Source organism: Rhinoraja longicauda, chromosome 31, assembly GCF_053455715.1.
Source record: "Rhinoraja longicauda isolate Sanriku21f chromosome 31, sRhiLon1.1, whole genome shotgun sequence".
Classification (NCBI taxonomy): domain Eukaryota; kingdom Metazoa; phylum Chordata; class Chondrichthyes; order Rajiformes; family Arhynchobatidae; genus Rhinoraja; species Rhinoraja longicauda.
The window spans coordinates 7,187,444-7,199,994 of NC_135983.1; the positions used below are offsets into that span (position 1 = coordinate 7,187,444).

Here is a 12,551-nt window from a genome sequence, read left to right on the forward strand (position 1 = left end):
TTACTCCAGCATTTTGTGTCTTTTCGGATTAAACAAGCATCTGCAGTTCCTTCCTACACATGGTATCCTAGAAGGCAGATTCTTTGTTCCAGAATTTCCATGTTCATTTTTTCATTTGTTTGCTCTCTTCTGCTCTTTCTTGAGTTTTTTTGCTTTTAGTTGCAGTTGTTTAACTATCCGTTCACTGTATTGCTGTGACATGCTTATTCTACCTTCTGCACTCCCTCTTTCTCTCACTCCATCCTTCATTCACTTTTGTGCATATTCCAATCCTTGACTTCCTCATGATCTGACTTGGCCCTTTTGAAACACCACTTTTATCTGAAAATTGCTCCTCATCTCAGTTCTGATGCCATTCAAATATTTGACTAGTATAACTATTTGACTGGAATTTTTTTGTTGTTGTAATTTGCTGGTTATTAAGGTGGTGAAGAGCACAATAAAGGCCTCCGTGGAAGTATCTGGCATCTGTGATCAAGGAAACGTTATCTTATTCACTAGAGGAGACCAAGTATTTGATCTACTTGAGCATTGGCTTGTCTTTAAGAATTTTTCTGCATCTGCTTTCTGGTTCTCTAGCTCTGGGTGCACAATGAGGAGTGTTTTAAAGTTATGAAGAAATGTAGCATAATATGCTGTTTTCATTTGGCAAAAGGTGTAGAACTGATAGTGTATAACAATAATGGCAAATGCACACTTATGAAGTATTTGCAGATTATGATAGATTTGAAATGTTTGCATTTGATAAATTAAAGATTGTGTAATGGAACTAATTCTCTGGTACAGTGAATGTTGCATAGATTGATTAATGGTGTGAAAGGAAAATGTTAAATGTATTACCACTGTTACGTTACAGGTTATGGATATTATTTATGAAATTTGTAAACATTTAGGAAAAACACCAGCTTAAGTAGATTTGACAAATGAAACGTACATGCTGAAAGTGTTTATTTGCTTCCGGAACTGTAAAATATGCACAAGTTTACTTTGTAAATTAAAACATTAGTCACTTTTATGCTTTTCATTATAGGTTGTTTTATTATCTCCAGCAGGTGGTAGACCTCCGCTATATCCATACCTTGGTGAAAAGTATTTTTCTTCATGCTTTTTCTCCCTCAAACCCTCCAATTATTTTCTTTCCAATCCCTCTACCAGTTACAATAAATCCAGAAAAAAATATTTAAAAAATTGCAGGTGCTGCAAATCTAAGCAAAGCACTGAAACAGAAAATGCAGGAAATACTCAGCAGGACCAGCTCAATCGCTGTTCTGATGTAGCATCTCAGACCTGAAATATTTCTCAAAGTAGATGCAACATTTTCTGTTTTTGTGCTTTTTTCTGGAGTTCTTTTTGACCCCTTAAACTGAGGGTTAAAAGATTCTTCCTACTTATTATTAGATGCCACAGAGTTTCATACATGTCCAATTAAATCTGCCCTTTGCGTCTTAGTTCTGAAAGAAACATCCCAGTCAGTCCCCATGACTAAAATTTTCCAATCCTGCAACATCCTCGTAAATCTCCTGCTCCTTCTCCAGTGCAATCAAATGTTTCCTGCAATGTTCCCTGAGCTGTTCGCAGAGCTCCAGCTGAAGCCTGACAAGTGTATTCAGTTCCTGCGTAAACCTGCTCTTCTTTGCCACCGTAAATAAAGAGAAAACATCTTTTATGCTGTTTACTCCGTTCTTTATCTACATGTCCTACCATCTTAAAGATCTGTCCTCTCTCAAATCTACAGGATAAGCCAGTGGAATAAAGAGGGAAGAGTCCTGAAAAAAATATGAATATTTCACAATTTTAAATGTAGACTGCCTATTTGGGGGCTGATGTATGCCAGCAAGCAGGGGAGATGGGTTATAACAACTTGGTGTGTGTTTGGATGTGGGCTGCAAATTTTTAGGTGATCTTTATAGTGAGCAGAATGAAGGTGTGTGTTTGTACAGTTAAGTTTACAAAACTGTAACTGTTAATTTGTTAAAGTGTTCATGGTTTTTGAAATTTAACTTGCACTTTAAGATATTTTTACTCAGATTGCAACTATACTGTAACAAATAACGTATCAGATTATTTGGCAAATAGGTTAAGTAATATGCCGTAAAATATTATTTTGTTGTGAGATTGGCATGTTCTTTGATAATTCAATTTGTTTTTCAACTTGTTAAAGTGTTCAATTATTTCAATAACGAAAGAGTAGAAACCCATCTCTTACACTCTTCTTTGAATGTTTATCCCGTCGATAAACAGCTTGCTTAGATGAGAAAGACTTTGCTTGCAAAATCTAGTCTAATTCGCAGTAATTTACATAAGAACAGGATTAGAATCTTTTTCAGCTGGCCACTGTTTAGGGAATTCTGGTCATTTCAGGCTGTGTGGTATTGCTTTGATCTTTTAGACCTCCAGGTCACTTTATGTTATCTCAAATATTCATTGAAATGGTAGTAAACTTTTCCATGTATGTTAAAGTATTTACCTTTTTAACTCTTCATTGTGCTTGCCATAGAATATATTTAGAAAGTATCAAATGTTTCTAAACACAGTTAAATATTAATACCTTTTAATATGTAGCAAAGGTAGTACATCGTATGATATCTATATACTAGGCTTTTTACCACTGGTTTTGAGCAGACCCTGCCATGTAAAGCCATTCATCTTTTACTGAAATTCCTAGTATATTCTTGTAACTGAAATCTAAGTGTCTTTGGAAAGTGGAGTTTCTTTGAAAGCTATATTATTAAAAGAGTTATTTATTTAAACTGTTTAAATAATCAGTACTCTCTAATGTGAGTCGTTTCTCTCTTCACTGTGTAAATTGCTCACCATGCACTCGTTTTTTCCAACAAATAGGCATTTGGAATTCAGCTATCCTTTCTCCTAAATTATATCTTTTAATGTTTGTTTTAATCCAGAATTCCATAGCCTGATTACCAACCCCTTTGGTGCAGTGGAATCTCTGATGCCTTTTAAATGTGGATCGGCTCTGTCCCTAATAGCAGGCGCACCGAGATCTTTGTCATTAGATACTTAAATTTTGCCCCACCCTATCTGAGAATATTTTCTCACCAGATTTGCTCATGGTATTCCCTTACTGTTCATTCTCCATTTCCTCATCAGCAGTTGTTTCTTAAACACTCTGATCCTTTCCAAAACCACTTTAAAAACCCTATCCCTGCCACCCCTCCTCCCTGCCCTCGCAAACCATTTTTTTCTATGTTGTAATAATGAAATTAGTTTATGACCATAATCAGTTCTATCCATTGGACTAGATTTTTATCCCCCTTATCTTTGTGCCGCTATCAATATGAGGATGTGTTTCAGGTAACCTGAACCCACTTGTGCTTGTATTTAGAAGTCAATGGGAAATTGGCTGATTGTGCATTATTTTTAAATCTTAAGATGGTGACAATGTTCTGCTGCCTTGTGGTGAGCATTAATGAATTTCTTTCTTATTGTGTGCTTAAATTAGGAGTCACTGAAGAACCATAAAAAATGAATGATGCTTGTACTGTTCCTTCACACCCATGCTAGCTAGTACCCACCACAAGTTTGCATTCAGAAAAAAAGGGATAATCTCATCAGCTGCTTCAGTGTGGCTGATCTATCAGATATCTGGATTGGCAGCCTTAAATCGTGTATAGATGAAGCAAGCTCCTTTCCTCTAAGACAAGCACTTTTTTTGCACCAGTTTGAATGGTGCATTTTTACATCCTTCCCATGTGTACAGAATTGCTATTTTTCACAGTAAATATGCAATGAATATAAAACAAAACATAACGCAACTCAGCGTGTCGGGCAGCAACTGCGGAGGGAATGGTAGGATTTGTGAGGGAATGTCCATTCCCTCCACAGATGCTGCATGACTCGCTGAGCTCCTTCAGCATTTTGGGTTTTGCTCATGATTCCAGCCTTTGCAGTTCCTTGTATTTACATAAAGCATGTTATAGGAAGTAACTTATTATAAAGAAACTAGTTGGGTGAGCGATATTGCTTGCATGTTACAGGAAGTTAACAGTAACATATAGTCTGGTCCAAACCTAACAGAACATAATTATGTTTGTCAGGGTTGGATGCATATTCTACTGAAACCTTTGTGTATCGGTCACCAGTACTTTATCCAGGTCATATTTACAAGTGACAGATGGACTTTTGACCAGAGAGTGAATGGGCCAGGGAAGATGATTTTTGGGTGTTGATTTCAAATTTGGCTCTGTCAGTGGCAGTATAATTACTTGGATGGGGATTGGTGGAGTAACATTGCCTTGGATCAGGGAGCTCATTTTCAGGCATCTGTTTCATGTTGGGCTCTGTGTCAGTGGCAGGAAGATTTCAAATCTCCCATTGTGTTGTGGTCTGGCAAAACCATCAGCCCAAGGGGAGTTTACAAGAGACTTTACCATTGACATGGAATAAACTGGAGGTATTGTGAATATCTGTTTTGATTTCAGATTTCTGGAGTGTGTTTTTTGAATATAATATTTTCAATGAAAATATTAATATTTAATACTTAACAGAGAAATTAATGCAGGTGGGTGCAGGATTGCAGTGTGCTTTCTCAGCCATAAATTTTAAATTTGGTGGTGGTCACAAGGCAAGAGGATGGAAAGTATTATCTGGGATTGGGAAATGGTTTCTGTGTTTTTTAACCTTTAATTGTGCCTTTGTCAGATGGGAATATCTGAGAGTGGGGATTGGGCAACAATCTTCATCTAGCTTGTGGTGCCTTTTGTTGGGTGCAGGTGGCACCTAATGTGCCAGTGTTGGAGTATGATATATTTAACTCAACTATTGGCAACTCATTCCATATACTTACCACTCTCAGTGGAACAAATTGGCCCTCAAGTTCCTATTAAATCATTCACCTCTCACGTTAAATCTTTGCTATCTAGTTTTTGATTTTTCTATTCTGGGGAAAAGATGTGTTCATTTATCCTAATCATTCCCTTCATGATTTTATGCACCTCTATAAGATCACCACTCAGCCTCCTGCTCTCTAAGGAATAAAGTCCTAGCCTGCCCAACCTATCCCTTTATTTCAGGCCCTCACATCCTTGTAAATCTTCTCTGCACTCTTTCCAGCTTCATGACATCCTTAGGGTATCAGGGGTTATGGGGCAAAGGCAGGAGAATGGGGTTGAGAGGGAAAGATAGATCAGCCATGATTGCATGGCGGAGTAGACTTGATGGGTCGAATGGCCTAATTCTGCTCCTAGAACTTATGAACTTTCCTCCATCAGCGTGACCTATTTCGCTGTAGTCGGACTTACCAAAATGTCAAGAAACAGTGTTGGATCAGAGTTGGTGGTGTGTAGGGATTTGAGTGTGAATTGTGGGAATAATTTGGAGATCAGCTGATCTACTAGACCATTGTGAGTGTATAATACATGAGGGTGTATTATAGACTGTCATTAATATCCATAAAATGATTAACAAATGAACTACTATCCCGAGAGCGTGTTTTTGATGATAATTTAATCAGGAGTGGATTTGGGGTTGGTAAGGCAGGTTTAATGCTAAACTCATCTGACCATCAATTTGAGGTTTCGCCTACTTTTCCTGCCAGGCTACATTTATACTTGTTTGAAATGCTGGTCATGCAATTCATGGGCTTTGGAGTAGGATTTCTGGTGGGATCCTGAGCTGGGTTCGAGTTAATAGCCTTAATAGGATAACAGTGTTCGTGAGTACTAAATTAGCCTCTGCTACTGATGGGAAATGAAGAGTCAGTAATTATTTTCAAGGCTGAAGCAAGTTTTCCTGAAGCAAGGTTGTTTGCAGTATTTGTCCATGACACCCTTGTCAGTGAATTACTCATTACTGGGTTGAAGGTTTTAATATATTTTAATACAGGATTAACATAGAGATTTTAACGCTTGAGGGAGTTGAATGAGAAAGTCACCAGGAGAGTGTGCTGTCAACTGATATCTGGTTTATCTGCCTACAAGACATTATGCTGACCCTTCTGTTTATACTTCACCTCAACCTAATTCATCTTTGTCAGATAAAGACAGATTACTCCGCTTTCTTCAAATGCTGCCCTCCATACATTGCCAAGTCATTCAACACATCCACTGTTATATTTTGGAACCTACGCATGCATTTTATCAGGATCTCCCTAGATGTATTTGGATACCAGAAGCATTGCTTAAAGTGTCCAACATTGTATTTAATGTTCCTGGTGATCTAAAGGACTGATGTTAGTTGTTCAAGCATGGCAATTCGCTACTCTTCCCTTCCAGAACCATGATTTCTAAACAGCCATCCTCTGATATTTGTCGAAGGACAGAATAGGAAGGGACAGCTGCCTGTGAAACTAAGATGAACTGGCTAATTATTTTGCTGCAATCACAAGTCGCTCTTTTCCTCACAAACAGGAGGGACAGCAGTCAATTCTCTTTTCAAAGTAAGCAGTAGTCCATTATGAACCATTGGCTCAAATACGCCAGTTAACAAATCTGAATTCCTATACACATTTTACACTTAAAAGAGCCTTGTTAATGGAGGAACCTGATTTAGAAGTTCACTCAGCCAGTTCCGATTACATTACAGGCAAATAGTCTTAATTATTTTAGTCCTTAATTATAGTTGCTTATAAATGCATTTATTCCTCCTTTACACTACATTTTAAACCATCAATGGATTTCTTTATTTATTCTAATTAAACACTTTATTTGGATCTGTGCTTTAGTGGAATATATAAAATTAGTGAAATGTACAGTTTATTGTACTGAAGAATCAAATTTAGTTTAATTATTAAAATTAAACATTTCATAGTTAAGCTCTTAACAAAGCAAAATCCCTTCCTGTTACTTCTGCATTGTATATGTATTTGGATGTAAAATTATGTTAATAGTGTAGACCAAACCGGATACATTGTATCGTGGCAAATGTCAATGAGAATTATTCAGAGTAGTCAGAGTGTGATGTGGATATTGTAGAACATTTAATGTTAGCTTTGCCTTTTGGATCTGGCATCACAAAAACAGATTGAACATGATTCTGTAGCTGAAAGGAATTTCTACACACTTGTTTAATATGACTGTTCATTACTGCTGATTGTTTTTCTGCTGTTCTTGAGATTTACAGGTGTTTGATTTTTGGATCTTTATCCAAATTGCATCATTTAGGTATGGCTAGTTCTGAAGGATTTCACTAATCGGAGATTTTTGGAACAACCAGTTGCATTCAAACATTGGTATAATATCTGTATTAGGCATTTCTCCAGGAATTCAGATTGACTCAAAAGTATGCAGTGGCCTTAGGTTGCTGATCAATAAGGGAGAGGTCTCTTACTAAGAGATTATATCTGCCAAGAGGTTTCAGTGAGTATGTCTATCTATACCTCAGTGAGTAATCATTTGTAAAATGTTTATATTTTCATACGGTCAAGCTTAGTGAAATCTGGCAAATGCTGCACCCACAATGGCAGCCTCAGAGCAACGTGTGGTCTTGTTGCCTCTGGTTGTCTTGGTGACCATGCTTCTGAATTTGTATTCCGTTGGCTCCTTCACATCAGAACTGGTAATATTTCTAACCTATTCTTGTTTTCACCCATTGTTGTTTAAGGGAAATCATTGACACTTCATTTAACAACTTCAACATTCCACTCTGGAGGAAACAAAAGCATATAATAACTTACCTAAAATACAAGATTCTCTAGGGTGCAAGGTGATGTTCGCTACAGACAGATTCCTCTGTGTCCACTTTGTTGTGTACAAAGAAATCGAGGGATTCTGCTCCCTCTGTGTTAAGTAAACTGGTCCAGTTAAGCACGAGTAGGAGTTTTCCAGGCTCCAGTGAGGCACTAAGTGCTGCAGTAGCTCAGTGGGTCAGGTAGCATCTCTGGAGAACTTGAATAGGTGATGTGTCAAATCAGGACTTGAAACATTACCTATCCTTGTTCTCCTGGAATGCTGCCTGACCCGCTGAGTTACTCCAGCACTTTTGTGTCCTTTTGTGTAAACTAGCATCTGGAGTTCCTCCTTTCACCAGTAAGGCACTGCCAGGGTGCCAGCAGGGGAAGGATAAATGCTGTTTTCCTGCGAGGATGGGGAACCTATTTCTCAGAAGTCACTACCATGTCATTGGGGCAGTGCCTTACTAGCCCTTTAATCTGTTGAACATATTGTTGGATGATTGAGGACCTAAGAGTCCCTTTGTGTTTTCTGCTCCATTGTTGTTTAATCTGGAACACTCAGAATTTGTGTAGAAGTTGTAAGATTGGTTTTAAAGGTGAACCAAAGAAACGTGTGTGAAATAACTATTCCATATCCTTTACAGAAGACAAGCACTCATGCCTATTCCATCCCCCTTCTGTTAACTATTGCTACATCTGATTATGTGCCTCTATATTCTGAAAATGAAAGGGAAGTGTATAATTGCGATCTGAGTGGCTGTCATTGTTGAATAATTGGTAGTGTTCAGTGTGTGATGAGCCAGTCTGCTTGCAGCAATATGTTAGGATGGAGTAGAACATATGAATGTTGTGAGTCTTGATTGTTATTGGTAGTTGAGTGAGTCTGTGATGATTGAATAGCCCCTGAGGCCAGCAGTGCAGATGGTGGTATATTCAATGACCACGACCATTCACGGAGCTATGGGACATCTTATTGCATTCTATTCTAATTCTTTGGGGTTGACCCATTACGTTGATCTTCATGGGCATTTGTTTCCGCTGCTTTCTAAGGCCTTCTCTGGGGGATCCCTGGATACTGTTAGGTCATGCACTAGGATCTTTAGTGCAGGACCTAAAAACTTCAGAGTATGTTTTCTCCTTTTAAAACAAAAACACACGCAGTGTTGGAGTAACTCAGGGGGTCAGGCAACATCATTGCTGAACATGAATAAGTAACATTTTGGGTTGGGAGCCATCTTCAGACTGATTGTGGTGGGGGATGTGGGGAGGAAGAAAGCTGAAAGAGGGGAGTCAGCATGACTTTGTGAAGGGAAGGTCTTGGTTGATAAATTTGCTGGAATTATTCAAAAAATAAATAGCAGGACAGACAAAGTAGAATATGTAGATGTTGTTTACTTAGATTTTCAGAAAGCCTTTGAGAAGGTGCCAAAAGTTAGGCTGCTTGGGAAGATGAGAGTCCACGGTATCAAAGGACAGATAGTAGCATGGATAGCAGGTTGGCTGGATGGCAGAAGACAAAGAGTGGCAATAAAGGAGGCTTTTTATGGTTGGCTGCCAGTGACTCGCGGAGTTCCGCAGTGGTCGGTGCTGGGGCCGCTACTCTTCACATTGTATATTAATGATTTAGGCGAGGGGATTGAAGGCTTTGTGGCAAAGTTTGCGGATGATACGAAAATAGGTGGAGGGGCAGGTATTGTAGGAATCCAGGGACTCTGCAGAAGGGCTTGGATGGGTTGGGAGAGTGGGCAGAGAAGTGGCAGATGGAATATAGTGTAGCAAAGTGTGGAGTCGTGCATTTTGGTAGAATGAATAAAGGTGTAAACTATTTTCTAAATGGGGTGAGAATCCAGAAAACTGAGGTGCAAAAGGATTTGGGAGTGCTGGTGCAGGATTCCCAAAAAGTTAATCTGCAAGTCGAATCGGTAGTGAGGAAAACAAACTCAATGCTAGCATTTATTTCGACGGGGCTTGTATACAAAAACAGGGATGTAATGTTGAGGCTCTATAAAGCGCTGGTAAGGCCGCATTTGGAATATTGTGAGCAATTTTGGGCACTGTATCTGAGGAAGGATGTGCTGGCTCTGGAGATGGTTCAGAGGGGGTTTACAAGAACGATCCCAGGAATGAGTAGGTTAACCTATGATGAGCGTTTGTCGGTACTGGGCCTGTACTCGCTAAAGTTTAGAAGAATGAGGGTGGGACCTAATTGAAACATACAGACTAGTGAAAGGCTTGGATAGAGTGGATGTGGAGAGGATGTTTCCACTAGTGGGAAAGTCTAGGATTAGAGGACATAGCCTCAGAATTAAAGGACGTTCTTTTAGGAAGGAGATGAGGAGAAATTTGTTTAGTCAGAGGGTGGTGAAACTGTGGAATTCTTTGCCACAAAAGGCTGTGGAGGTCATGTCAGTGGATATTTTTAAGGCAGAAATAGATAGATTTTTTGATTAGTATAGGTGTCAGAAGTTATGGGGAGAAGGCAGGAGAATGGGGTAAGGAGGGAGAGATGGATCAGACATGATTGAATGATGGAGTAGACTTGATGGGCTGAATGGCCTAATTGTACTAGACCCTATGTCGAAGCCTGGCAAGTAATAGGTAGATACAGGTGAGGAGAACTTTTGAGTTCCAGGAGGCCTTGGTGGACTGAGCATGTCAGTCTACATTTGGTCGATGTACAGAAAAACACATCGAAAGCATTGGATGCAGTTGAGAATGTGCATGTGAAACTCTATCTTACCTGGAAGGACTGCTGGGGTCACATGAACCTCAGTCTCACATGGAAGTACATGTGGACCTCAGTCTCACATGGAAGTACATGTGAACCTCTGTCTCACCTGGAAGGACCACATGAACCTCTGTCTCACCTGGTTGCTTGCCATTTTAACTACTCTTCCCATTCACATTGACCTTCCTGGCATGGGCTTCCATTGCTGGAGTGAGGCCATGGAAACAGGAAGAAAATACCTCTCATTCCACTTGGTTATTTTACAATCTAGTGGTATGAACATTGCATTCTACAATTTTTGATAACTAACAACCCCCCTCCTGCTTTTCCACCCCCTCCCCTGAGGAGGAGTTGGCTGCGCCTAACGGCTGCGGCTCTCTGGCAGTCTGTTGTCTTTTTTTCTTTTTTTTTGTTTGTGTCGGTGTTGGGATGGTTTTTGTTTCTGTTTTTGGCTGTGTATGTGTGGTGGGGGTGTGTGGTGGGGGTGTGGGGTGGGGTGGGGGGGTGGGGCGGGGGGAAACCTTTATTTTATTAGGTCTCTTCCCCGGGGCGCGGCTCGGCTGCGGGCCTTAACATTGCCGGCGCAGCTCGGCTGCGGGACGTTTCAGTGCCCGGTGCGGCTCGGCTGCGGGCCTTAACATTGCCGGCGCAGCTCGGCTGCGGGACGTTTCAGTGCCCGGTGCGGCTCGGCTGCGGGCCTTAACATTGCCGGCGCAGCTCGGCTGCGGGACGTTTCAGTGCCCGGTGCGGCTCGGCTGCGGGCCTTAACATTGCCGGCGCAGCTCGGCTGCGGGACGTTTCAGTGCCCGGTGCGGCTCGGCTGCGGGCCTTAACATTGCCGGCGCAGCTCGGCCGCGGGACGTTTCAGTGCCCGGTGCGGCTCGGCCGCTGGACTTAACATCGCCCGGTGTGGCCGCGGGACGTTTCAGTGCCCGGTGTGGCCGCGGGACGTTTCAGTGCCCGGTGCGGCTCGGCCGCTGGACTTAACATCGCCCGGTGTGGCCGCGGGACGTTTCAGTGCCCGGTGCGGCTTGGCCGCTGGACTTAACATCGTCAGCGCTGTTCGGCCGCGGGACGTTTCAGTGCCCGGTGCGGCTCGGCCGTTGGACTTAACATCGCCCGGTGTGGCCGCGGGACGTTTCGGTGCCCGGGGCGGCTCGGCCGGGGGGCCTTCCATCCCCTTGCGGGGGCTGTGCGTGTCGTTTGCCTCGGTAGGGGTCGAGCTGCCTGTCCGTGGGTGCGGGGGGAAGAGAGGGGAAGTTTTGTTGCCTCCATCACAGTGAGGGGGTGTTTGGAGTCACTGTGATGGATGTTTGTGTTGGGGTCGGGTGTCCTGTGTTCTTTTCTTTTTGCTGTATTTTGTGTGACTGCTGAAATTTCGCTCGGTGTTGTGCCGAGTGACAATAAAGTGTTGTTATGTTATGTTATGTTATGTTATGTTATCTTGGCCAGTTTACCATAGCCCTCAATTCCTCAATCTTTCAAATGTTTATTTATCTTCACTTTAAATACATTTGATGATCTGACAGAGAGAGGCTGATAATTTTAGGTAAGGGATCCAAAACTGTGCAGGTTTACCAGCACCCTGAAGAATCTCTTCATTCTTAAATATAAACCCCTTCGCAATGAAGGCCAAGGTGTCATTTGCTGCCTTAACTACTCGTTGGATCTGCCAGTTTTCTTTTTGTGATTCATGCACTAGAACACCAAGATCCCTCTGAACTTCAATCATTTGCAGTCTCTCTCCATTAAGATAATTTGCCTATTAATTCTTCTTAACAAAGTGCATGACCCCTCACTGCCTCACATTAAACTTTATTTGCTAGGTTTTTACCCATTCTCTTAATTTATGTGTGTTCCATTGTAGGATCATTTTGTCCTCATCACACAAGATGAGGATATTACACAAGATTTATTTTTGTATCATCTTCAAACCTGGAAACATTGCATCTTGTTTTTCTTCCAGGGCATTAAATGCAAATAGTAAACAACTGAGGGCCAAGAACCGATTACTGAGGTACTCCTCTAGCTACATTCCTACAGTCTGAAAAGGACCCATTTATTCAATTTTCTAAAAAGAAAGTATAGCATGGAAGCAGGCTCTACAGCCCCACTGAGTTCACGTCAACCATCGATCACTCGTTCACACTAGTTCTATGTTATCCCACTTGGTTTCTATGTGACAGTCAATTTTCA

General features: G+C 41.2%; 1 protein-coding gene across 5 annotated transcripts in view; it reads left to right on the forward strand.

Moving 5' to 3' along the window:
- The window catches only part of LOC144608554 (nuclear receptor subfamily 6 group A member 1), a 234,437-nt gene that overhangs the window by 6,398 nt on the left and 215,488 nt on the right, over positions 1–12,551 (forward strand). The window lies entirely within an intron of this gene.